The sequence below is a fragment of the Myotis brandtii genome, unplaced genomic scaffold (genome assembly GCF_000412655.1).
Source record: "Myotis brandtii unplaced genomic scaffold, ASM41265v1 scaffold112, whole genome shotgun sequence".
Lineage (NCBI taxonomy): Eukaryota > Metazoa > Chordata > Mammalia > Chiroptera > Vespertilionidae > Myotis > Myotis brandtii.
In genome coordinates, this window is record NW_005353838.1 from 11,207,469 (window position 1) to 11,232,961 (window position 25,493).

A 25,493-nucleotide genomic window follows, 5' to 3' on the forward strand; every position below is an offset into this window, starting at 1 on the left:
AGTGTCCCAGAATAATTAAAATTCCTATTTCAATGATATTTTTGGTAATGGATTTCCTTAATGAACTCTGCATCATATTTTGAATCATTCCAGAACATTATTGGCAATGGTGTTTAATAGACTGTCATACCTCATTTACATTGAACCTAAAAACAGAAAAAAAGAGAAAGGCACCTGAAGCATTTATCTGTAATGACAAGTCTTCATTCAGGTTAACCCCAACCATTAGGAAAAAAAAGAGAATCAGCCAAAAGTATAGATCAAACAGTAATGGTTGTTTTCCTGATGCCAAAGTAAGTACTCTGATCTCAGCCTGGCACCCACGTAAGCCACCTGTATTTAATTATACTTATTCTTCTATGTAGATAACATTATTTTCATTGCTAACTTTCAGAACTTGTAGATACAAGACGATTATAATAATATGTCAAATGTTGCAAAGGCACTTATTAAAATATTTATTTTAAAAGCTTTGCTGTAAAATCTTAGCTAAGTTAAAAACAGATTTATTAGATCAACAGCCTTTTACAATTTACAATTATTATCGTTGTTAAAGTCTAAAGTATAAACATTTTACAGAATTATTCTATTTAAAGCTGCCTCATGAACAAATGTATAATTATTTTGCCATGGTAGGTCTCCCCCCCACAAAAGAAAATTCTAAGCTCATGATGGTGGCTGGATAAAAACTATGTAATACAAGGCCCCCGAGGGCCTGGCAAGAGTACTAACAAACTAAAATCAAACAGAACGGAACATGGAACTTGACAAACAGATTGCTCCATCAACAAAGGTCAGAATGTACAATGATCCCCTTATCCAATCAAATTTCTATGCTAATAAACTCAAGGCTTGAGAGCTACTAAACTGCCACCCTTCATTAGCATAAAAAACTTAGCAGCTGTTTACCATTTCATTAGCATTTTAATGACAGACAATTTGCCACGTTAAACACAGATTGTTTTAAAGTACTTCTGAATAAATATAAACTATGTTTTCATCAATTCCCTCACCTTAACCTTGCTGTTTTTACTTTTAAAACCTGCTTTTAATATTGCCTCACCAAGGTTGATTGCTTCAAAGCAAGTTTTTGCAAATGGGAAATGAATGGGACAGAGTGCATTTTCTGCAGTTTTTCAACACTTTGTCACCTTATTCCAGATTTTGCTGCTGCAGCTACTTTTGGGAAACATTTCTCTTCACCTTGGGATACCCAAAAGTCATTGGGACATACAAGCAGAAATTTGGCCAAAATGCATTGCACCCCACAAGAAAATGCTTAATTTCTGTAAAACTCAGACTCACTGAGGGGAAAAAAAGTTGAAAATATAATGAGCAGGTATTTCAACACAAAGGCTGGTGTAATGTACCCTTTACATCGCTATTCTCATGAAACAGGACCAACCTTTGTTGTTTAAACTATTTGGCAATATGGCATGAGACACTTCCTCTATCTAGCTCAGTTTGAATGCATAGGATATAATTGCATATACATATCATACTGAATCAAGTAATAATAGGGCTCCACCTTATTTGATAATAAGGCTTTTTATACTAGTTGATGTATATATATTTATCAAACTCCCTGTATGAAAATTAAATACAACATACAGGCATGCATACATCAAACATCTAACATGGAAATGACACATATCCTTATAGTATCCCATAAGAATGTAATTAACCCTCTCTCATAAATTTTATTTTGATGGTGAAATCCAAGTTGTAGTCATCATAGCTAGGAAATCAATAATATCTGAAAGACAATTCATTGCTATGATCATAAAGAAAACTATTATTTCAGCCAACTGTCTTTGTAACATAATAGGTGCCTTATTATGTCAACAGATTATGTCACAATCCATCATAATAAAACCTCATTTGAGGACAAGGTGACACTTGAAATTATTGACTTAGTCTTTGACCTTTAGAAATATAATTCTGAAGGCCTATTTAGATTATAGCTGTGAGGATTCCTAGTGGCTCTTCTTTCTATGCCGTAACACAAACAAAAAACACATCTCATTCTTAGAAAGGAGAGTACGCCAAAATCACAGAAAGTCTATGTGGAGAAGCATTCATAGAATCAGATCAAATATGTATATATTCTATATTATGCAGAAGTAGTTTCTTCTTATACCATAATTATATATGTCTGCATTAGTGAGTACTGAAATAAAAAAAAAACTTAATATATAAATATCTATTAGTCAGATATGATGTCAATTATAGGACTACCAAAGATTTCTTTAAAGAAAGTAAATAAGTGGCATTTCAGATTTTCTACCAAACAGTTTCCTCTTTTTATTGCTTTCCCAGCTTTGTTGCCCCTTATACTAAGTAACTTTCCCTCTTATCAGTACAATCTCCAACCATCATCTCCTTCACCCCTTCTCTCATTATGTCTATTATTTTTTCAGTCTGCATGTGAGGAAAACAAATTCACCGAGAAACCATAAAACATGGCAAGTAGGAGGGGACTATGTGATAGGGATGTGACTGATAAAGGGTTTTGCTTCTGAAAATACCAGACAATAATATTTTCAAAGTGTATACTATGTGCCAGCACTACCTTAAACATATTACATATGTGTACATTTATACTATCCTAAATATGTTACATAACTGTATATATGCATGCACACATATAAGTGTATATATAATTATATATAAGTATATATACATATATACTCACAATAAAGCATTAAACAAGGTACTATTATTAGCCTAATTTTTACTGAAAAACTGAAGCACAAAGTAGTTAAGTCCAACCTCATCCATCAGAACATCTTTGAAACTTTGGAGTAGGCAAAGATTTCTTAAATAGGAAACAAAGGATGCTAATAAAAATTAGTAAGCATACTCTATTATTAAGAATAAAATTGTAAGAATAAAATACTATCAAGGGAATGGAAAGGCCATCCACAGAGTGGGAGATGGTATTTATTATATATACAAAGGGATTGAATCTAGAATAAAGAAATCCTTCAAGTCAATAAGAAAATGGCAATATAATAGGAAAATTGGGCAAAAGACTTGAATGGATATTTCACAAAATTAGGTACTAAAATGGCCTGTAAACGTACAAAAACATGCTTAACTTAATTAGTCATTAGGAATATATGAATTAAAATTACAATGAGATAACATTACATACCACAAGAATGGCAACAATGAAGAAAGACAGATTATCAAATGTTGGCAAGAATTCTTATCTAAAGTATTGTTACAATTTTTAAAAGCTATTCCATAATATCTACTAAATCTGAATCTATACATAACCTGACTCAACAATTTCACTTCTAAGTATATACTTAACAGAAATGTTATACACTTGAATGTTCAATAGCAATACTATTTACAATAGCCCCAAACTGGAAATTAGCCAAGTAACCCATCAACAGTAAAATAATACATAAATGTTTTTGGTATTGTCACACAATAAAACAGTCACATAATATAGGACTGTTATATAGCAATTAGAAAAATATAGCAATGATAAATATAGCAATGAGAAAAAATGATATACAGGGTGGGACAAAAGTAGGTTTATAGTTCTTTGTTTTGAAAATATAATCTATAATAATAAAAGGGTAATATGCTCATTAGGCCGGATGTCCTTCCGGACGAAGCCAGGGCTGGAGGGAAGCCAGCCTAGGTATGGGGTGCCTGCCAGAGGCAGGAGGGAAGCAAGCCTGGGTCCCAGGTGCCAGAGGGAAGCTGGTGCCAGCAGCCGGAGGAAGGAAGGCCTACTCTTGCATGAATTTCGTGCATTGGGCCTCTAGTAATTAATAAATGATAATACAGGAATAAACTCTGTTCTGTATACTCACAACTGTAAACATATTTTTGCCACACCCTATATAAGTACATGCAACAACAAACAGACCCTGCAAATGTAATGTTGAGAGAAAGACCTAAAGGAGCATATCAACATGCTGTGTGATACCATTTATGGAAAGTACAAAATCAGGCGAAATGAATCTATGTTGTGAGGATTGTGGCTATCCTTGCAGGAAGAATGAGATAAGGTGGAGGTGGAGTGACTGGAGGGGCTTCTATGGTGATGGGAATCTTCTTCTACTTATCTTAGTGCCAGTTGCACAGGCATGTATGTTTGTGCACATTCATTCAACTTTACACTTACGATATGTGCACTTTTGTATATGTTATACCCCAATAAAATGTTCTGAAAAGTAATGTTTTTAGTAAACAATTTTGACAAATATAGGCAAAATTCCCCATAAGAACATCTCCAAATACTGTCAAGTTTGTATAGTTTTAAGGTGGATGTGTTTTCTGAGTTTTTTTTCCCACTGCCAGGTTGATTTTAATTCTGAATGATTTGTGAGTAAATAAAAGTTCTCTTTAATGCTGATGCTTCCTCGCTGAATTTCAGACGTGGATAGAGAAGACTGATACAGAATTCAGTGATGTCAAAAAGAAAAATGTGTGTCTAAAACTCTGAATCTACAAAATCTTAGCAATTGGCAGTTTTGTGCCCGCATCTCCCTCGGGATAGGTCAGGGTTCCCTCCAAAGAGCTCCAACAGCAGAATCTTGGCAGAACACTGCATTTAAAAATAAATCCTTTTGAGTACCACACTGAAGTTTATAAGTAACAATGAAATGCTATATGTAAAAACAGCAGTGAAACCACATCATGATAGATTTTAAGCCTCAGTGTCCTTTGGGTTTAGTAATATGCCAGCTTGTACACAAAATGACGAATCTTTCACTAAGATGCAATGGATAGCTTTTTCAATGCTGGCAGCAACATGCATATGGCCAAGTGGTGATTCATTTATATCGGAATACTTTGCCCGTGCACTGAGTTTCTTACATTTAAATCTTGAAAAAAGTGGGTAAGATTTACTTACTATATATTACCAAATATAGTTTGGTTAAACATGTGACATACTTCATCAGTTGCAATCGTTTTTTTAAAGGTACACTGAAAAATCTGAAAATTTCAGAATTTAAGTAAAGAAGATAGTTGATTTTTTAAAAAAAAGTCTTCAGGCCCAATTGTCTTCTTTTAAACTGAATTTAAAATATTTTGCTTTGTTATAGCTTTTCCACTTGTAACCTGATAGTATTAAGTATGACCGCACAAGAACGGAAACTCTAAAAAGAAAGAAACAAGGTTCTGACAAATGCTTTGTCAAGTCTTTTAAAATTGTTTTTAATACACCTGACTTATCAAAAGGGAATGTCATGTGCTTAGTTTCTAAATTACTAAGGCTTTAAAGAAGCCAAAATTATCTCCAGACAGGGATTTACTAAAATTGTCTGAGGTCGAGAGTGGATTGGGAGGTCACAGTAGCCTGATGAAACTTTCTGGCAAAAAGACCCAGGGAGATGGTCCTGAGCTACATTTGCCCAGTGATTCCTGTCTGTGGCATCGAGACACTTTTCTGAGGTCTGAAGCCTCCTTCTGTTACATACAGAGAAGCTATTTGCTCTCCCGTACAGCATGCTAGGGACCTAATGACAGCGTAGAACTAGGACTATTTTTTTAAGAAATCTTCCTAAAAATACAGGCTTTCTTAGGAAAAGCAACAGCTATGTTTCCCAAACCACTGAATACTTCTAGAGGAATTATACTTCATAAAATTTTAGAGGTGAACATAATTTAGGAATTTACCCTTCATTTTATGTAAGAAAAGTGTATTTTGGAGAACTTAACCCAGTTTGGTATCTGTCTGTTGGGGTAGGTAGTTAGTTAATATTAATAAAGGAGGAAAGCAAATGGAATCAGACATTAAGCCAGATTAACTAAGAAGCTAGAGCAGCCAGACACCCCAGGGGCTAGCCAATTCCCTGACAAGGGGATTAACAACTTCCTTCCACTCCGACCCCCCTGTGTAGGGAGGAAGGACTAGGTTCCCAATATTCCTGGAGGATGACCGGTCCACTCACCCAGACTATGTGGGGAAGGAATAAACAATAAAGGGGAAATTCCTCTGCTGGGCCATAGCCCAGTAGAAACCAAGATGGTGTGGGGGAGATAAGCGCATATGGAGTAGAAACCAGATGACAAGGCAAAACTTTAAGGCATGTGCAGTAGAAGGCAATATGGTGGCATAAAGGGGCGGAGTCTAGCCTAGGGAAAGGATTGGATTGGGTAAGGGACATGAAACACAGAAGATCCAGAAAAGAGACTGGTTAGTGGGAGGCTCCAGCACAAGCCCAGGAAAAGCCAGGAAAGAGATTGGATAGAGCTTACTCCTTCCCAAACCGAAGGATATAAAATTAAAGCTTAACAAAAGTTCTTCTGTTGAGACCACTCTCTTTGTAGCAGCTCTGTGGGTCCAAGCGTGGGTCCAAGTGCCGTAGCTCAAGTGCAGCCCTGGCAGAGGACATGCAGATGGAAAAATGAGACTCAGAGAAGTTCTGCATCTCTGGGCCTTTGTCCTTCCGAGTGAGGTGAGGACAAGTGTGGGCTTATGGCTCCATAGTGAGACAGAGCTGAGTCATCTGGTCATGGATGAGACAAAGGGCACACGGGGCAGTACTATGTTTTCACTCCAATAAATCTTACAACTGCACCTCATCTTCCTATGAGTGGGTCCCCAAAATACTTTTCTTGTGATTCTGTGAAAGAAGCCTATTTCCACCAGCAACATGATAGAATCAAACCTAGAATTTCTTGCTCAGGGACACTTGTCTATAAGATCAAAGGTATGTAAGAATGATATATTATAGTTAACTTTTTAAAAAATTTAAGTAGACTGGTGTTTGGTCTGATATATATATTGATTTCAGAGAGGGAGAAGGAGGTAGAAACATAAATGATGAGAGAGAATTGTTGATTGGCTGCCTCCTGCACACCCCTTACTGGGGATCCAGCTGGCAACTTGGGCATGTGCCCTGACTGGGAATCAAACCCAATCATAACCTGCAGGTTTACAGATCGATACTCAATTACTGAGACACACTGGCTGGGCTCTATTTATATTTTGTCTGAAATTTAGAAGTATTTATTTTCAAATGAGATTTTAATTTTAATATTTTTATAATATGATTAATAAAAGAAAGAAATTAAATGAAAGAGAAAAGCCCCAGCGGTCAAGAGGCAACATTTCTTTCCCTTTTATAGAATGGCTGAAGACTGATTGCAACATCTCACTTTAAATAATTCTTCTAATATTCCCACTACACTTTTAACCATACTGTGTGGATCAATATAACTAATTCAAATAGCCTCATAGTAGGATGCACACTCACATTTCTGTTGGTGGCTTTTACACTGAGCTTCTATCAAAACTGCAAGCAAAATGCTATCTGCAAAGACACATTTCTTTTATTATCTTTGTTGTTGAAAATATTACAGATATCCCACTCCCCACTCCCCGCATTGGTCACCTCCTCCCCACTCCCAATGCCTCCCCAGGCCTTCACCACACTATTGTCTGTGTCCATGGTCCATGGGTTATACATATATGCATATACATTTTTTTGGTTAATCTCTTTCCACTCATACCCTGTCCCCTCCCCTTACCTATGAAGTTCATCACTCTGTTCCATGCTTCCATTTCGCTGGGCCAATTTTGTTTATCAGTTTATTCTGTTCATTTGACTCCACATATAAGTGAGATCACTAAGCAAAATAAGCCCATCAGACACTTTTTTTTTTAAAGCAATGGCAACTGACCTTCCTTGGAGCAGATGGAAGCTGCAGGGCCTTTGAGGCCCCTGGCTGCCTTTAGGCCTCTCCTGTGCAGCTCTCACAAAGGGCTTTGCTGTAGTGGCTGCATTCAGCAACTCAGGAGGTCAGCTCACCGGCTCTAAGACATGAAAAATTTTGCCCCCTAGTGTCAGAGGATTTTAGTTCTTGCATTCAGTGTCTAGGCTATTTGCATTTAAGAACCAAAAGGAAAAAAAAAGTTACAGTGGTTTACTTAATGGTCCTTTTAAAAAGATATTTCCCCCCAGAAGCTTGCTCAACGTAAAGAAACAGAGTTAATATTTGTTCTGCCGGTGCTCTTTACTCCCACCTTCGTAGAGAAAAGAGATTCTTCTAGCTTACATATTAACCAAACAATTCAAAAGCTGTTGCCCATGTTTTAAAAAAAGTAATAAATTTCTAAATAGAAAGCACCATTCGAGAATAAATAGAAATGGTAAAAATTGTGTTGTAACCCTTTTTTTCTTTTTGTAAGTATATGCCATAGCCACCAAATTCTAGTGGAGTATTATAATCACGGTGACCGTCACAGAAGAAGACACTCTTCGTCCTCCATGGGTCAGGAGACTAATTTCACCCAGGAGCAGAGAGACGACACCTACCCGGCAGGGCTGCTGTGCAAGCAGCATGAGAGCCACCATGCAACCCGGTGGAAAATTGGTGTGAGGTGACCAATCCAGCCATGCCAGGGATGGGGTGAGCAGAGAGTGTAACAGGGAAAAAGAGGAGTTAGGATGGGGGAAAGGTGAGGGGGGTTTGGAGAGGGAAGGGGGAGTGGTGAGTTTGGCATACTTTTGCAGAGTGGACTAGAATTAGCACCGATTCCTTATTTGGAATTTCCTAACAGGTCACTCCCCAAATAATCTCCTTCCCTTTTATCTTTGTGTGTGTGTGTGTGTGTGTGTGTGTGTGTGTGTGTGTGTGTGTGAGAGAGAGAGAGAGAGAGAGAGAGAGAGAGAGAGAAATCTGTATAGAATGAAGAATTGCCGAACAAAAACTATATGAGCAGGAACAATCTAGTGAAGCAGGACATCTAACGCCTTCAAACAGAGGGACGCCTGGGAGACAATGTAATATCACTCTTATCCTGAGAAACAGAGTGTCCTGTGACCCAGGGGATGCTTGTACTCCAAAGCGTCTTTAGTGGGTATTGAACGGAATGGCCAATCCCGGGCCTGCCTTCCTGGAATTCTGCCATTGTCCTGACAGCCTAGAAATTGATGCTACTCGTTTCAGTCACGCAGGCAGCTTCTGGGGCACTAGTGATAGGCAGTACAGCATCAGATAAGGCCCTCTGAAGAATGCACAAGGATTTTCTGCATTGGAAGTGATTCATCATAAATGACTGTCCCTGTCCCTGTGTATCATGTTTATCCTTGTACCATTATACTGACTTTGCACCAGTTTTTCTTCTGTGGAATTTCCTTTTGGCTTCCAAAATGACCCCTCACTCGCCCAATGATCCCCAAACGTCAAAGACAATGGTATTTTAATAAGGAGCCACATGGAAAATAGAGAATGTAATCATAGTACTCATCACTTTCCTTTTCAGTGATTTGCTTTATAAGGCAACAAAGGAATGGAAACATTTTCCAGACAAACATTTATTTTGACTCTTGGTCTCTTTTGAACTTCAAACAGCCTTTTAAGCTCTCTTTGTTTTAAAGGACACAAATGGAGAATAAACAATTCATAAGAAAGGACCTTGTACTCAATGTATTTAATTTGACAAAGCGTATTTCCACTTACAGTCCAAAAAAAGTATCCAAAGTTCCAAAATTGTACAGTCTCTATTTCCAAATGTTGATTGACTTGTGACTGTGTGTTTTTTTCTTTAACACTCCCTTTCTCTGTCTGTCCCATACCTGTCTCAGGAGTTCTCCATCTCACCTGTTTGCCTTTTCGGCCTCTCTCATCTCTCTCCAGTCTGTGGCAATTCTATCTCTGTCCTTTTTATCTCTTTTTGTGTGTTTGCCTGTCTGTCTGTTTCAACTTTTTGTCTTGGTCTCTGTCTCTCTCACCATAATACTGGCAGTGAACTAGAAAGCACTCAAAATTGGTCATTTACCTTGCTTTGAAAGCTGTATTATATTAACTTTGTTTTCAATATTTGCATCTATAAATCAAAAGATTAATAGTACGATTTTGATAATATTAGAATAAGTTTGTCCTTGTGACAAGAGAAAACAGTTAAGGTAATGTCTCAAGTAGTCACATCAGTTTCAAACATTTAAATCCACCATAGAATGTAATGGTATATTTTTATAGAAATTTGTCATCACTGACCTGAGTGTATAAATAGGGGAGGGTGGATGCGTGGGAAGTAATCAACCAAGGACCTTGTATGCATATATGCGTGACTCATGGCCACAGACAAAGGGGTGGTGAGGGCCTGGGGCTGAGGTGGGAGTGGTAGGGGGAGTAGGGAGTGGGGGAGGACTGGAGGGAGTCCTTGGGGGACAAAAGGGGACATATGTATTACTTCCAGTAATAAAGAATTATTTTTAAAAAAAGAGAAAAAAATACTATAACTTTTCATTGGAGAGCACAGGTACTTTTCCATATATTAAGTCCACTTCTAAACTATTACACGGCTTACTATCACCCCATGGTTTTCTGATAAAGAAAATACAATTCCATGACTAAGCAAACATACAAAAATTCTAATGGTAACGACACTGAGCAACAGTGTCTGCTAAGAGTTCCCGCATCACATTCTCTAGGACCTTGCATGGGCTTTCATCTATTCATTATTTGCCAGAATACACGGAACCCTCTGTGTTTACCCTTCTAATCCACCAATGAGTAGAATAAAAGAAGTTGATGCTCTTTCAATCTTTTCCAAACCACCTGAAATCCCACTAGGGACCACGAGATAAAAACATCTTCCTAGTGCCAAGAGTTTCTAAGCTCTTTCCTAACAGTAATATCTAGTCATGTTTAAAAAATGGCAAAACTGAAAGAAAAAGGATATTTTAGCTAGGAGAAAACTAAAGTATAATATAAAAATAGAAACTAGAATTTCATAAATACCTATTGCATACAAACAAAATACGTCTATCTGCATATCAGACAATACTCCCTCTTGAGGAACTAAACTTACCTGGTTTCCAGAGAGATTTCTATGCCCAAGGGTCTAAATAAACATGAAGCCATTGAGTTTTGACTTGAACTAGATGGAAGCTTAAAAACTTGAACTTGCCTATCATAAAAATCACGTGACAGGAGTGCAAACAGCCCACGTCACTCAATGTTATTATAGGCTACCAGCCACTATTCTGTCAGTCTGAATGTCCATTCTTGAACGCGCACATTCATTAATTTAAATATACTTCCTGAAGAGAAGAGAAAAGAGAGGGAGGGTTCTAAGTACTTGGATTAAACGTGAATCTCATTTTTACCTAGTAGTTATTCAGAGACAGTCTTCAAAAGAAAATGAAACCGTAGTAGTTCATAAAGACAGGAAATGTGGGAAAGCAGTCGCATCTTCATTATATTCAGCAAAGTGACCCAATAATACAATCTGAATAAAAAAACAAGTTTGGAAAACCAAGATGATATTGGGCAAGGAAGCTATGAAATTAGCAAAATCTGTTTGCTCTAATTCTGATATTTTTTCTTCTTCTTCTGAAATTGATTTTAATTGTTTTACAATTTTGTCATGAAAAAGTTATCTGAGGTGTAAATGCTAATCAATTTGCAAAGCTTACCTTCATTTTTAAGGTTATGTCCGTGGTCACTTCTGCATGAGTACTTTATGAGGTATTACATTGAGAGCTAAATAATTCCATGATTTCAACCTGGTGCTCCTGTGAAATGTGGTGCTAGGAAACAGCAACAGGCAGTGCATCCGAACAAATCATAGGTCCACTAATTGCCGCTTAGCTCTAATTACTATTGAGGATGGTGTTTGCAACTTGATTCCAGGGAGAGGGCAGACTAGGTCCTGACAACTCTGAACCAAATATATCCTAAAAGACTGGCAAGTCACTTTCTTTCAGGTAATTTTTCTGATTATCTCCCAGAAACTACCACTTTGCCACAGTAATAATGAAATCTAGCTAACACCCACTTCTCTTTCCCAGAAAAGCCATTCAATTCTCTCAAAAATATTTATGTTTTTTAACAATATGGATTTTTTTGGTATCACTTAAGGGGATTTTTTTTTTCTTTTCTAGGCGGGCAACTAAATCTTTATCTTAAAATGGTTTTTAATTCAAAAAGAAATGTGTTCTCAAACTATGGACTTTATTTGTATTGTTAGTCCAGAATAATTTGCATACTGTTAGGCATGAAGAATTTGTTTCCTTTACTGTGGATTTCTAGGTTTTAAATAAATATTGACAGCATATTTTAAAAAGCAGATAATTGGATGTTTAATTTGATAATTTGATTAATGGGGATGTCTCTGCATTTCAATTAAAAAACCTAATTTCAGTTATATAGGGAATAATCATGGTGAAAGTAGCAGTTGTGCAGGCTTGGAACTAAATGATACACCATTTACTTATATATGTAACTCCGTAATTTCAGTCTCCAGCTTAGTGACATCTGACCACGTGATCAGAATAGGGCTTCTGATATATCCATGTTACAACCGGTAGCTATGACTGACTGTTTTGCTTATGCTAAGCTTACTGTCATTGATACTGATGAGTTAGCTTAGTGGGCATCTGACTAAATAAAAAAAAACAAACTTGAAATGACTGATGTTTGCAAATGTCAGGAAGAATTTTACACCTTTGTGCAACTTAGCACATTTGCTAACCACAGCCAACACTTTAGTGACATACAGAATTAATTACACCCACACAAATTCAGCGATTTGGTATATCTGTTTATGTCAGATATGCACGGTAACTATCAGGGACAGGTAAACCTAAGGGAATAATTAGATGCAGCAATCAAAATGGTAATTATAAAACCAGCTCTTAGAAAAAGGGGCATATCTCCAGGGCCAATGATCGCAGTTGTTATAACAAAATAGCATTCTAAATGGGACATAGCAGGTTAGCGCTATACTTAATTTCCCCCAAAATAACAATTGTGCACTTCTTACTCACCTAATATTTATTTAGTTCTTCATGATTAAAATAAAATTATAGTCACTGCTGTGGTTCTCAATTTTTTATTTTATTTTTTAAAAATCTATAACTATGATAGTACTCTTCTAAGAAAACTCTTCGTTCAGAAGGGATTATGTTGATGCTTCCTTTGAGGTATTTTTCTTTCATGGAGATAGGCAAAATATTCCTTTTTTTTGTCTTTTCAGAGTATTTTTTCTAGAACATTTTCAGGTCTGGCACACTAGTCCATTCTCAAACCCCCAAACTCTTTATTTATACCTTTCATAGAGGCTTAGCTTAGTTCAATTGTATGAAAGTGTGGTCCCCAGACCAGCAGCAAAATTCCATCCCAAACCTGCAGAATCACAAACTCTGTGGTGGGACCCAACAATCTATGTTTTAACCAGCCCTCTAGGTGGCTTGAAGCACACTGGTGTTAGTACATACATCTATCGTCATGTATGTACTAAGAGCAGTAGGAGAATGGGGTAAGGGACATTTAGCCTCTATGGGGGGGAACTACAGGAGAGATAAAGGCTGAGCAGAGAAGTGACATGTAAGTGGTCCTCAAAAAAATGGAAAAAGTCTGGATGAATTGGAAAGAGGCACTAGACATCCCCCACTTGTCAAACTCATCACAAGGCCCAACAATTCCAAGATTTTACTCCATCAGTCATCATCTTTCTTCAATCATTCCATTTTGAAGGAAAACAAAGAAGACATCTCATTCCTGTTAGCTTCTTTGTCTGCCAACAACTCTCTTTTTTCCCTTAACTTTTAATTCCTTTTAAAATAGTCTATACTTTTTCACTTTTTACTATCATTTCACTTAATAAATCCAGTGACCTGGCTTCTGATTTCTCCAGCCTAATAGTACTATAGTTTTGAAGTTCGTTATCAATCCTTCTTGACCTTGAAACCATTGGTAGAATATGATTCCATATGTAAATGACCTTTTCCAAGTTCAACTTTTGTATTTCCAACCACCTGCTGTACCCATCCCACATGTATCCCATTAGCACCTACACTTCAATTTATACAAAATTACACTAGTCATCCCAGCCCCAAGAGACATTCCTCCCCTGTGGTCCCTTTTCCACTGCCTGGAACCAGGAGTCTCCCAGTTACACAGACTCTAAATCTTGAAGTTGTATTTGACTTCTTTCTCTTCCTTGTCCCTGAATCAAGTTAGTTATCTTTATGACATCGTTCACCTCCTTCCCCTTTTCATACCCATTACCATTTCCTTTATTTAGGTTTTCATTAGCTGTTCACTAGCATAATCCTTTAATCATTGTATTCCCCCCTGTAGTCAAATGAATTCTTAATAAAAATAGCTTGACTCAATCATTTTCCTACTCAAATTCTCTGATGACTTCCCTTAGTGACGTATAGATTCTGAAATCCAATATACCTGTTCAGATCCCACTCCACTACTTACCATCTGGACAACATTAAATGAATTGACTTGTTAAGCCCCAGTTTTATCAGCTGACAGGTAGGAATTAAACAGTAACCATATCTAACGAGGAGAACTGAAGGAATGAATACATTTAAATTCTAACTAAAATGCAGAGAACGTTGAAAGATTTAGAAAATAATAAATATTGCTATCACTATCACCAAAGCCATCACCATAGACTACACTTCTAACACCTTATTTCACTATCACCCTCCTCAAACTTAACTGAAAACTATTTTCTCGCTCACACTTTCTAAAACACGCTAAACTGAATTATCCCTTAAGGACAAGGACCAAATCTTACTTTTCTGTCTTGGGATCCTTAGGTAGTGCCTTGCAGACCTGTTCACTGTATGAAGCACTGGCAGGTTCTTGCACATACACATTTTCTTAATTCTATCACTTTGTGCATGCTTCCCAGGATGCCCTTCCTTTCTGTCCCCTTTCAAATTCTCTCCATTTTCAAGTGGCACTTTAAATGTCATCTCTCCCAGGAAGTCTTCCCATTTCCATTAGAAATATCTTGTTCTCCTCTGAACCCACAATGCATTTAATTCATGGTACTTAGGACATTCTATTTGGGTATGTGTCTCTAACTCCCCACCCCCAAGAAGCTTTAACCAGTTAACTGCCACAGTATTTTGAATTTAATTGAAAAAGGTCTGCAGCTTGCGTCTATAGACGCTTATGGCGTACAAATGGTTAAGCTCCTCTGGGTTAGAGATCAGACTTGATTTATTGCTGTTTGCCTAGTGCCTTACTCAGAGTAAACACTTAATGAATGTGTTGAGAGACGAATGAGGTAAAGGGAACAACATGTACACTCTTATTATAAGAACTGTGCCGCTGCATACTACCTGATTAAAAGTTTTCTTTTCCATTAATAACATGATGGTCTTCAAAGAGTGAATGGTTTATGAGAATTAAATAAACAAGTTTAATAAGAGCCCTTATAAATGGGGTATGTTCCTAACCTTGGGGTTAAAGTTAGCATTCTAGAACTCAGTAGCATTTTCCATAAAAACAAAATCATAAATGGTCATTGGATTACCGGGGCAGTTCTTAAAAGCTTAATTAAACCACAGGAGAGGTGAATCAGGTAGAACATTACACTAGCAATAGCACCTCAATGCTGACATTACATGGGGTCTGGAAAAGGAATCAACATCCTATCAATGTTTGTGAAGATGTTCCATCTTCTTAGCAAAGCATAAAAGCATGACTTTTCAATTCTTCTATGTACTTTAAGACATACTCCAAAAGCCATAACCAGAAGCCAATTTTCTTGTGTATTCCAATGATTACTTTTCATTGTTAGGATGAATGTGATCTGGTTAAAAAATGAATTTAAATTGTCATTTACAAGTTGTAAATTTAGAAAATAAAAGCCCTCTATGAAATTGTCTATATGTTTAAATTTTTAGAAATCAGAACTTGTTTTCTTTTTACTTACAATTCTAAATTTCAGCTCCTTTGTCTGCATTCTGGATAATTTAAAATTGACTATGATGACTGATACTCTAACTTCAGTTCCTTTACCCCTATCCCCTGACAAATACATAATGACCTGTTAATAAACTTTTAATTACATTCATTAGGGAAGTCTGTTGTTTTAAAGTAACTCTTGAGTGAGTAAATAATTATTTTTTAATGGAAAAATGATTGCCTTTGCAATGATCTGAATTGCAGTTTTAGAATTTCACAAATGTACTTATTTAAAGTAGGCAAGCCCATAAAGAAGAAGTTATCTGTGAAAAAAGACTGTTACTTTTGCCCCCAACCTCCAGCACTGTACTCAACATTATGGTAAACAGAAAACAGGGATTCCTGGTCCTTATGAAGGTAACTATCTATTTGGAGAATAAAAATAAGATATCGGAAACCATTTGTGACTAATACTAAGACAGAAAACCTAGTGTGGATTATGGGCACAGATAGAGAAGTAATATGGACAAGGAGAACATAACCTCCATGATAGCAAGGATCTTCATTCATTAATGTATCATAAGCACTTAGAACCGTGCCTTGCACGTACTGTGAACTAAAAAAACAACGGCTGCATCAAAAGGAGAGACAATAGTGGGTTAGAATGGCTGGAGACAGTTTCACTGGGAAGGCAGGACTTGACAGAGGCCATAAAATATGTGATTCCTTGGTTCCTCCTTTTGCTTACCACCTACATCCAGACGATTAGAAAGTCCTGTTGTCTCTACCTCCAATATATATTCCACGTCTTTCTGCTTCTCTCCATGTCTTTGCCACATTTTAGTCTAAGCCAGCAACATCTAACAGCTAACGGCTCTCAACAGGTCTTTCTGGGAGCACTTATATGCCCCTACACTTGGTTCTCCACACAACAGCCAAGCAGTTTAAAAATACAAATCTTATCAAGTTACTTCAGTGCCTAATGGTTTCACACTGCACTTTGAAAAAAATCTTACCATGGCCAACAGTTAACACATGATTAAGTCCCTGTTACTTCCAGAGCCTCACTTTCTATCCATCACCCTCCCCTTGTCTCCATCCTCCACCAACATCTAAGCTTCCATTATCTTTCCCAACCATGTCAAATTCATTCTTGCCAAGGGTTTTGCCTTTGCTGTTCCCTCAGCATGAAACTCTTTCCCCAATTCATTTTTGTCTCAGCTCAGTTGAGGCCTTCGGCAAGGCCTTTCCTCTATTACATTGCTCTGTTTAATTTACTCCACTTACCTGTCTCTAAAAGTATCTTGTTTTGTTCAATTGTTCACTGTCTCCTCTCACTAGAATAAGCAATTTAGATTTTTACAAATTTACTTATTTAAAGTAGGCAAGTCCATAAAGAAGAAGTTATCTGTGAAAAAGACTGTTACTTTTGCCCCCCGACCCCCAGCACTGTACTCGACATTATGGTAAACAGAAAACAAGGATCCCTGGTCCTTATGCAGGTAACTATCTATTTGGAGAACAAAAATAAGATATCTGAAACAATTTGCGACTAATACTAAGACATAAAACTTAGTGTGGATTATGGGCACAGACAGAGAAGTAATATGGGCGAGGAGAACATAACCTCCACAATGACAGGGATCTTCTATATTTCAGGTGCTGTATTCCCAGCTTCTTGACAAAGCCAGGCCTATGGTAGCTCTCAATATCTACTTTAAATGAATGAATGAATAACTATACTTCCTCAGCCTTTTCAAGTATGAAGACACTTTTTAAAGATTAAATGGTTTGAAGAACTCCTCATGTGTTATTACTGCTTCCCCCACCCCTTTGTATTCACTGATTACATACAATGCTGTCGTGCAGTTGGTACCATTTAAAATAAAGGTATTTCATTATCATAGGAGGGCTGACATACATTTGGCAAGCGTATATTGGGTATGTGTGAAACATGGTGTTTATTGAATCTACCAAATCCCTGGTGCACATTTCCATTTATAGGTACATGAGGATCCTCAGCCCACAGATGTTACGGGACCCACTGCTATGCACACTTGATATAGGGGAGCAGAAGGAATGGCAGCTGTCCTTGTTAGGTTAGAATTTTCTCGAGACAGAGATAAGAATATACTCAGTGTGAAGCCTTATCCTAAACTAAGGATAAACTAACTTATTTTTTGAACCTTCTAATGCTAATGTAGATTTTATTGGTTATCTTTACTCATCTGTATAACAATGGCTAACACATAACATTTATTATATGTCAACACTGTTCTAAGCACTTTTTGCATATATTAATGTACTCAGTTTTCAAATTAACACAGTAAGGGAAACTTGCTCTTTTCTGCATTTTGTAGATGAGGAAACAGGACACACAGAGATTATCTTGCTCAAGGTCACAAAACAGGTAAGTGGCAGAGCTGATTCAAAGGCATGTTGTCTGGCCCTAGATGCCATACTTTAACCGCTATGCTATGCACCCTTGCTCAGAGAAGGGACTGTCTTTACACTGGTAAAGAATCTCTTGCACCATACGTAGCATATTTAAAAAATTACGTATCAGATCTTAGCTACTTCTAAATATGCATATTCCGCTTCCAAACATTTTTAAGTAGTTGTTTTTCTCATTACTGCCAAATAAAGGTCTGAGATGCTTAGCAGCAAGTGACTTCATGAAGCAGTTCTATATCATGTGGGAAATCATGAGGAAAATCTAAATCAAATACCAAATCTCATTGTGCCTTTAATATCCCTGTGTAAACAGCATGATTTTCAAGGACACACTGTGAAGTCTATGATAAGATAGCATATCTTAAAATAACTTGAAACCAAAAATGGATTTCTAAGTGTTATTTCCAACTCATCAAGAATGTTCTATTCTGACAGGTTAGGACATGGAGATTCAGACATCCCCTTAATACATAAAGTCTTTAAGTGTGCAAACCTTAGAGATTTCTTCATAATATTGCATCAGGCTATTTATGAAAAAAAGTTCAATATCAGCTTATAGAACCAAGGCCTAATGCCAATAAGACTCAGGTTGTTTGTCATTCATGTAAGGTCCTTCATTTATTCTAACCCCACCTACTGCTTCCTTTTTAAAGAGATGAATTAGATTTCTTATGAAACATGAATGAATCAAGGAGGAGTTGAGTCTACTGGACCTAGCACATGTTGTGCAACATGACCCTTATATAATAAATCTTTCAGAAAGCAGGTCTTCTTTCCACATGGGGCTGTCTTCACTTTTCTCATGTGAGACTTGGCAAATGGGACATTCTGAGTCTGACAGGCCACTTCTCTGCTCTTCAGCTGACAACTCTCTTATAGAGATGTCAGCCAAACTTTTGTTGGAGCACGTAGGGGATCAAAACTTTTGAATCACGTCCAGTCAAGAGAATCCATCATTCCTGAGCTCTCTGCCTGCCCCGTGTCCCAACAGCATCATAGCACTCCTGCAAGTCATCCCAGCTCCAAAGAGATGACATGAAAACACCGGATAGGAGGAGGATTAGCTGTCAACATGAGGCTGGCAAATATCTGCATGCAATTGTTTGAGAAAAGGGGTCGAAGATCCTAATTTAAATGCTTCTGGCATAAAGCCTAAACAAAAACAAAGCCCCCAAACAAATGCTCGTTTGGGGGATAATGGAATCAGATGTAATCATTTCTCAAAGGATTCTGTGATTCAAAGAGATTAAAAATATCTGCATATGTTTCTGAAAATTGTATGCAAACTGAATATCTTTCTGTAAATCAAATTTGATTTTTAATGTGCAAGAAGAGCCAGGGAATAAAGAACACCTACAGTGAATCTTTCTGTAAAGCAAATACTTGCTTTATAAACTGCAGATGTAACCCTGAGTTTTTCAGTTTTTACAAAAGATTCAGATGATTCAATATCAGTCTTGTCCAAAATAAAACACATCAGGATAGCAGAGGAATAGTGGCTAACTTCTACTAAAAATTTATAACATAGCCTGGAGGTCAAGTTCAGGTTTAATGTAAACTGAAAAAGAAGGAACTCCAAAAAGTCCCTACTCTTACGTGGACAGAACCTTAGTTATCCTCTGCTCCAAAGACCTCATTTTATGGATGAAGAAATTGAGGTTCTGAGAGGTTACATGACTTGCCCAAGGTCATTGCAATAGTTACAGACAATAACAGCTGTAAAAATAATGACAGCGATTATGATGATGATGACAGACAGCACTGTGATCTAGTGAGCATTTACTTGAGCTAAGCCTGTTAAAGACTTTAACCTCCTGTACTTTCACTACAGCTCTAGAAGAAGATTTTATTACATCTACTCAGCAGATGAAGCACTCTGTCCAGTGCTTCACAGCCATTAAACGAACAACTCAGAACCCTGTTTTAACTTGAAAGAATGTGCTTATAGGCACTAGTTTAAACTGCTTCCCAGAATACCACAGAACAGAGATCACATGATCTTGAAGTATAAACAATTAAGAGGTTAGTTAGGAAAGATGTATGTACAACATTTAAGGTTTATTTGAATGTGTGTTTTTTTTTAAAAAAAACAATACAATATTAGACAGTCCTTGCTGATGCTACACCCTCACAGGTATTTACTAAGAGTATAACTGGGGTATAAGTTCTAGAATAAATCTAGGTCATCTCCTGCTTGCATTATCACTCTTAGATACAACCCTCTCTACCCAGGCTTCTTATCAGTCTGCAGGTCAAGGGAACAGACCTACACGGAGTCTATGCTCTCCCTCCCCAACTTCTAGATCACATTCTGGGTAATAGGATTCCATGTGTCCATGTCTTAATAGCCCCAGAAGCACCTCGACAGCCTGCAAAGGTCTCTTTTCCAGATCTGTCCCACTAAGGTTGACAACACCTGCATGGGCCAGGGAGTGGCCTCTGGATGGCTGTTTTCAGGAGATGTAGCTGAAGTTTGGCAGTGGGGCATGGGACCACACTGCTGTAGTACAGGACTGAGCTGGGCGGGAAGAAAAAGGGGTGGGATAGGAGCCACACTGATTCCACATTCCGGCACAGAATTTTGTGATATCTGGAATTCTAAAACAATACCTGGCCTTCTTGGTGTTCTGTTAGTTTTTTTTTATGATTATGTATGTATCAATGTAAGAGGATAACATGCTTTATTTATCAACTTAGTGGCATGCTTTTTAACTTAAGAGATATATGTGTGCCCTGGCCGGGTGGCTTAGTTGGTTGAAGTATCGCTCTGTATACCAAAAATTTGTGGGTTCCATTCCCGGTCAGGACACATACCTAGTACTAGTAGGTTGCAGGCTTCATCCCTAGTTTGGGTACAAATAGGCAAGCAAGCAATCTATGTTTCTTTCTCACATTGTTGTTTTTCTCTCTCCCTTTCTTGCTCTCTCTCACCCTCTTCCTCTATCTCTCAAATCAATATAAACATATCCTCAGGTGAGGATTTTTTTTTTTAAAAAAAGTAAAGTCCAAACTGAAAACCCTAAGAGTAGGATTTACCTAGAGAAAAGGGAATGAAGTAAGAGAACAAGAAGAGCTGGTTTCAGGTTTGTTTTAAGTAGAGGGAACTACATCTGAGGCGAGGCCTGAAGCCAGAGCAAGCATGGTCAAGAATTTCAGTACTGACTGAAGCATGTTTCTGGAGTGAGAAATGTTCCTGAAAAAGTAAATAGAGACCAGACTAATGCAGGTCTCATAAGTCATGTTAATGTGTTCAGATGACCTAAAGGTAGTGAAGAGTCAAAACAGATTTTAAATAAGGCCATGACATGATGAGACTTGCATCCTAACCACTGCAAGTCAGGACTTTGGGTTTTCATTTAATACCGCTCACTGAGACTGAGAGTCCAAGGCCTTAGTGCTAGGCTCCTTTTCCCACTGTGTCCTGCTTCTTTTCTACCACAGGGAGGAAGGGTGGACAGATAATAGCCATGAAAGAGAGAATCCCTGAATGAGGCTCCTTTATAATTCCTCTGTAAAAGATAATCATTTGTGTAAAATATGTAGCTATCATAAAAGTTACCAGGACTGGTTGATAAATGACCATGTGTTTGAATTTCAACAATTATATTTGATTTTCGGGTGTCTCAAATATTACAACAAAGATTCAGGTTTAGTCAATGTATTAAGATTTTGCTCTCAAGTATTTGATGTTAACCTAATAGATGTTGATCCTTTCAAGGTAAAAAAAGTTAGATGGTGTCTAATTCATATTCCTCTCTAACATATCTCCTCAAACTTTACACATTCATTTTATAGATACACATGCATCTATATCAGAAATGAATCCTTATCAACATATCTCAGTTGTGTAGTCTTTTCTCAACTTCCAAGAATTTCACATGTGCTATTACCAGGATGAAAATTTTAAGTAATAGAATTTAATTTCAGATCAAAAAATAATATGATTTTTATTTTTTTATTTTGTCAGACTAAACTTCATCTGCCTTTGTGAAGTTAGCAGCTACCAGAAAAAAAGCAAAAACAAAAAACAAACAAACAAAACCCTAAAGGATGTATTCAGTTCTTGAAAACATACTTTTCAAAAGTACAGTGTATCATTTTGCTCAATATTGATGAATACTGTGTGTATTATTCACTAGCTATTATCATATGTATTACAGTTGGTTCTTTTTTTAAAAAAATCTAAAATTTAGGTGAAAAAAAATTTAGGAAAGGTACTTTTGAATTTTTTACAATTGTACTGTGTGAATCTTTGAATTTAAAAAAATAGAAATCAATACTGTGTAAGGAAATAAGAGAAACAGATGAGAAGGTTTCAAGGGCTCTATCAATATTTTAAGCAATCTGATAGGAAAAAGTCATGTTGCATCAGCAATGCCAAGGTTACTCACATATAATGCCTATGTGACTTTGGATAAAATTTTTAATTTCTTTATATTCCAGTTTATTTGTGAATAAAAGAAATAGGGTCAAAACAAACTCATTAAAATGCCGTAGAAATTGAGGTTTATAATGAGCTCTGACATTCACTTGATAACAAGGAAAGTATTATTATTAGATTCACTCTATTTTATCTTTATACAGACCTATATTCTTCTGAACCAAAAGGAATGATTTTTTTAAAATTACTCCTTTACTGTAATGCCGTTTAAAATTGATTACAATATCTTTCCCCAGTAGAAATGGGCAAAATAATTTAACAAAAAGAGGGTATTTTTAGAGAAGTGTTACCTATCCCTTGATTAGGGGGTTTGAATCTTATATCTTCAGTTCATTAATAGAGGGGCAAATATACAGTACAATATATTCATGGGAAAACAGAACTGTGGCCCTAACCGGTTGGCTCAGTGGATAGAGCGTCGGCCTGCGGACTCAAGGGTCCCAGGTTCGATTCCAGTCAAGGGCATGTACCTTGGTTGCGGGCACATACCCAGTAGGGAGTGTGCAGGAGGCAGCTGATCGATGTTTCTCTCTCATCGATGTTTCTAACTCTCTATCCCTCTCCCTTCCTCTCTGTAAAAAATCAATAAAATATATTTTTTAAAAATTGCATGTACTGTGGCCAATCAGTATTTATGATATAGTAAGAGGATCTTTATAGATTTGTGACAGTTTATCTTTTTAAATGTATCAATTCTTTCCAAATTATTGATGAATAGAAAAGTAACTAAAATGTGAAACATTTGAAACTAGGTGGCTCTTTTTTCAATGACTTAATAAACTTCTGCAGTTATCTTTAGAAGACTTTTACATGTTCTAACATTTCATTAGAAGTGCTTTTCTGATTTAGAAACATTTTACAGTCTGGTGATTAGAATCCCTATTCCATAACAATTGTTACGCCTCCCATTGCTAACCAGCATGATATGCAAATTAACCGCCAACAAAGATGGCAGCTAATTTGCATACTGCAGGCAGGGTGGGACAGCGCCATCCTGCCTGCCCCGCCCTCATCCGGCCCTCCTGTGGAGGACCCGGGGCTGGCGGGCTGGAAGGTGGCTCCGGCCGGAGTGAAGGCCTGGGTCCCGGGTGCTGGAGGAAAACCGGTGCCGGCAGCCAGGGGGAGGGAAGGTGTATTGCATGAATCTTTTCGTGCAACAGGCCTCTAGTAGTTCATAATTCAACTCTAGGTTGGCCTGGCCAAGTTAGAACTTTGAAAGGATTAAGCAAAAACAACAACAATACAAATTTAAAAAACCTCACAGACACACACAACAGTATGCTTATTACCAGAGGGGAAAGGAGGGAGCGGGGTAGGAGAGATTACAGGGAGGATAAATGGTGATGGAAGGAGACTTGACTTGGGTGGTGAACACACAACACATTATACAGTTGATGTATTATAGAATTATATACCTGAAACCTATGTAACTTTATTAACCAGTATCAGGCCAATAAAGTCAATTAAAAAATAAATCTATATATATAAAAGCCCAGCAACTGGAACAGCGGAATGACTGGAACGACTGGTGGCTATGATGCGCACTGCGGCAGCCAACCAGCCTGATCCGGGCCCCGATCGGCCCCCAACACCCTGATCAGGGGTGGGGCTGGCTGGCCAACTGCCCGTAGCCCCTCCCCCCACTGGCCCGGCCCAATGGGGCCCCATTGGGGCAGGCTGGCTGGACCCCCTGGTCCCACCTGTGCAGGAATTCATGTACCGGGCCTTTAGTAATAAATAATCATCACCAAGAAGCTCTTACATACCTCATATATCTTGAGTTTTCTATGGTTTAGAAGGGGATCCTTTAAATCTTAAAGCTCACAAACTAATGTCTCAGGGTCAGCCATGTCACTTACGTGTGAATACAGCTTGGTTGACTACAAGCAGGAGTGAAAGGGCCAACAAGTTACCTGAAGAAAGCAGGCTCAGCCCAAGGGCTTTACAAACAACATTTTAAACCTGCTTTTTGCCAGACAGAACATCTTCATGAACTCATTTTGCTCCTCATCCACTAGTATGCTATCTCGCTTTATAACTATTGAGGAGCCACTGCCCACTACTGTCCAGAGATCAGTCCCATTCCTCCACCTTTTGGAAAAATTCATGGTGGGTCTCCTCCCCACTTTCATCTGCCTATTGCTATCCATTCTTTAATAGAGGAAATCTCTTTTTGACCAGCCCAGACATGTGAAGTATCCCTCTATTCTGTTCCTATAATACCTACATTTCCCATCACCAGACCTACCACATTGTGCTATGATTTGTGTGTGTAGGGTGTATATAATCATTTATGCACACCAATTCTAGACAAATATTTATTTTACAACTGCCAAACTCAACATACTGATTCATATATTCTATAATAATTTCAGAGAAAATCAGTGGTAAAGGGATGCTGATAATACAGAGAATTATAATTTCTGGAAGAGGACAGGAGGTAGAAGTTGTTTGGGTAGCAGCTCTAATCCCATATCAACAATGTTCCGGTAGTCTCTGCTACATTAGTATGTTTGCCTTCCTGGTTACGGCATTAATAATTGTGTTGTGATGAAGGTGATCCTTTTGCTAGAACTGGGGGATTAGGAAAAGCTCTCTTAATGGATGGCTTCAAGCATTCTTCTATGGGTTATAAAGGATCCAGGAGAGAACTGGATATGAAAATATACTGAGGCAGTAGAAAGTAATCATTACCTGCAAATGGTAATTATGACATGGAGAAGAAGCTCCATACCATCAGCCTACTGCAGTAAGAACTAAGTCTTAGGAGCTGTATCGGTGAAGATATTGCTTTGTCATATATCTGAGATCTTGCTGCCTGTGGATTCCTCTAAGATTTTTTATGGTTTCCCGTCTTACGTTTAAGTTCTTTATCCATTTTGAGTTTATTTTTGTGTGTGGTGTAAGTTGGTGGTCTAGTTTCATTTTTTTGCATGTATCTGTCCAATTTTCCCAA

At 37.6% G+C, this 25,493-nt stretch overlaps 1 protein-coding gene across 5 annotated transcripts in view; it reads right to left on the bottom strand.

The window, feature by feature from the left end:
- The window catches only part of ZNF385B (zinc finger protein 385B), a 361,135-nt gene that overhangs the window by 100,949 nt on the left and 234,693 nt on the right, over positions 1-25,493 (bottom strand). The window contains exon 1 of one of the 5 annotated variants that reach the window (XM_005857647.2): positions 11,400-11,585. The exons of 2 other annotated variants lie outside the window; for them this stretch is intronic. The gene's annotated coding sequence lies outside the window, so the exon portion shown is untranslated. Of the gene's footprint in view, positions 1-7,656; positions 7,679-10,792; positions 10,881-11,399; positions 11,586-25,493 lie in introns of those variants that run through there. 2 more of the 5 variants (XM_005857646.2, XM_005857648.2) reach the window with 2 other exon arrangements.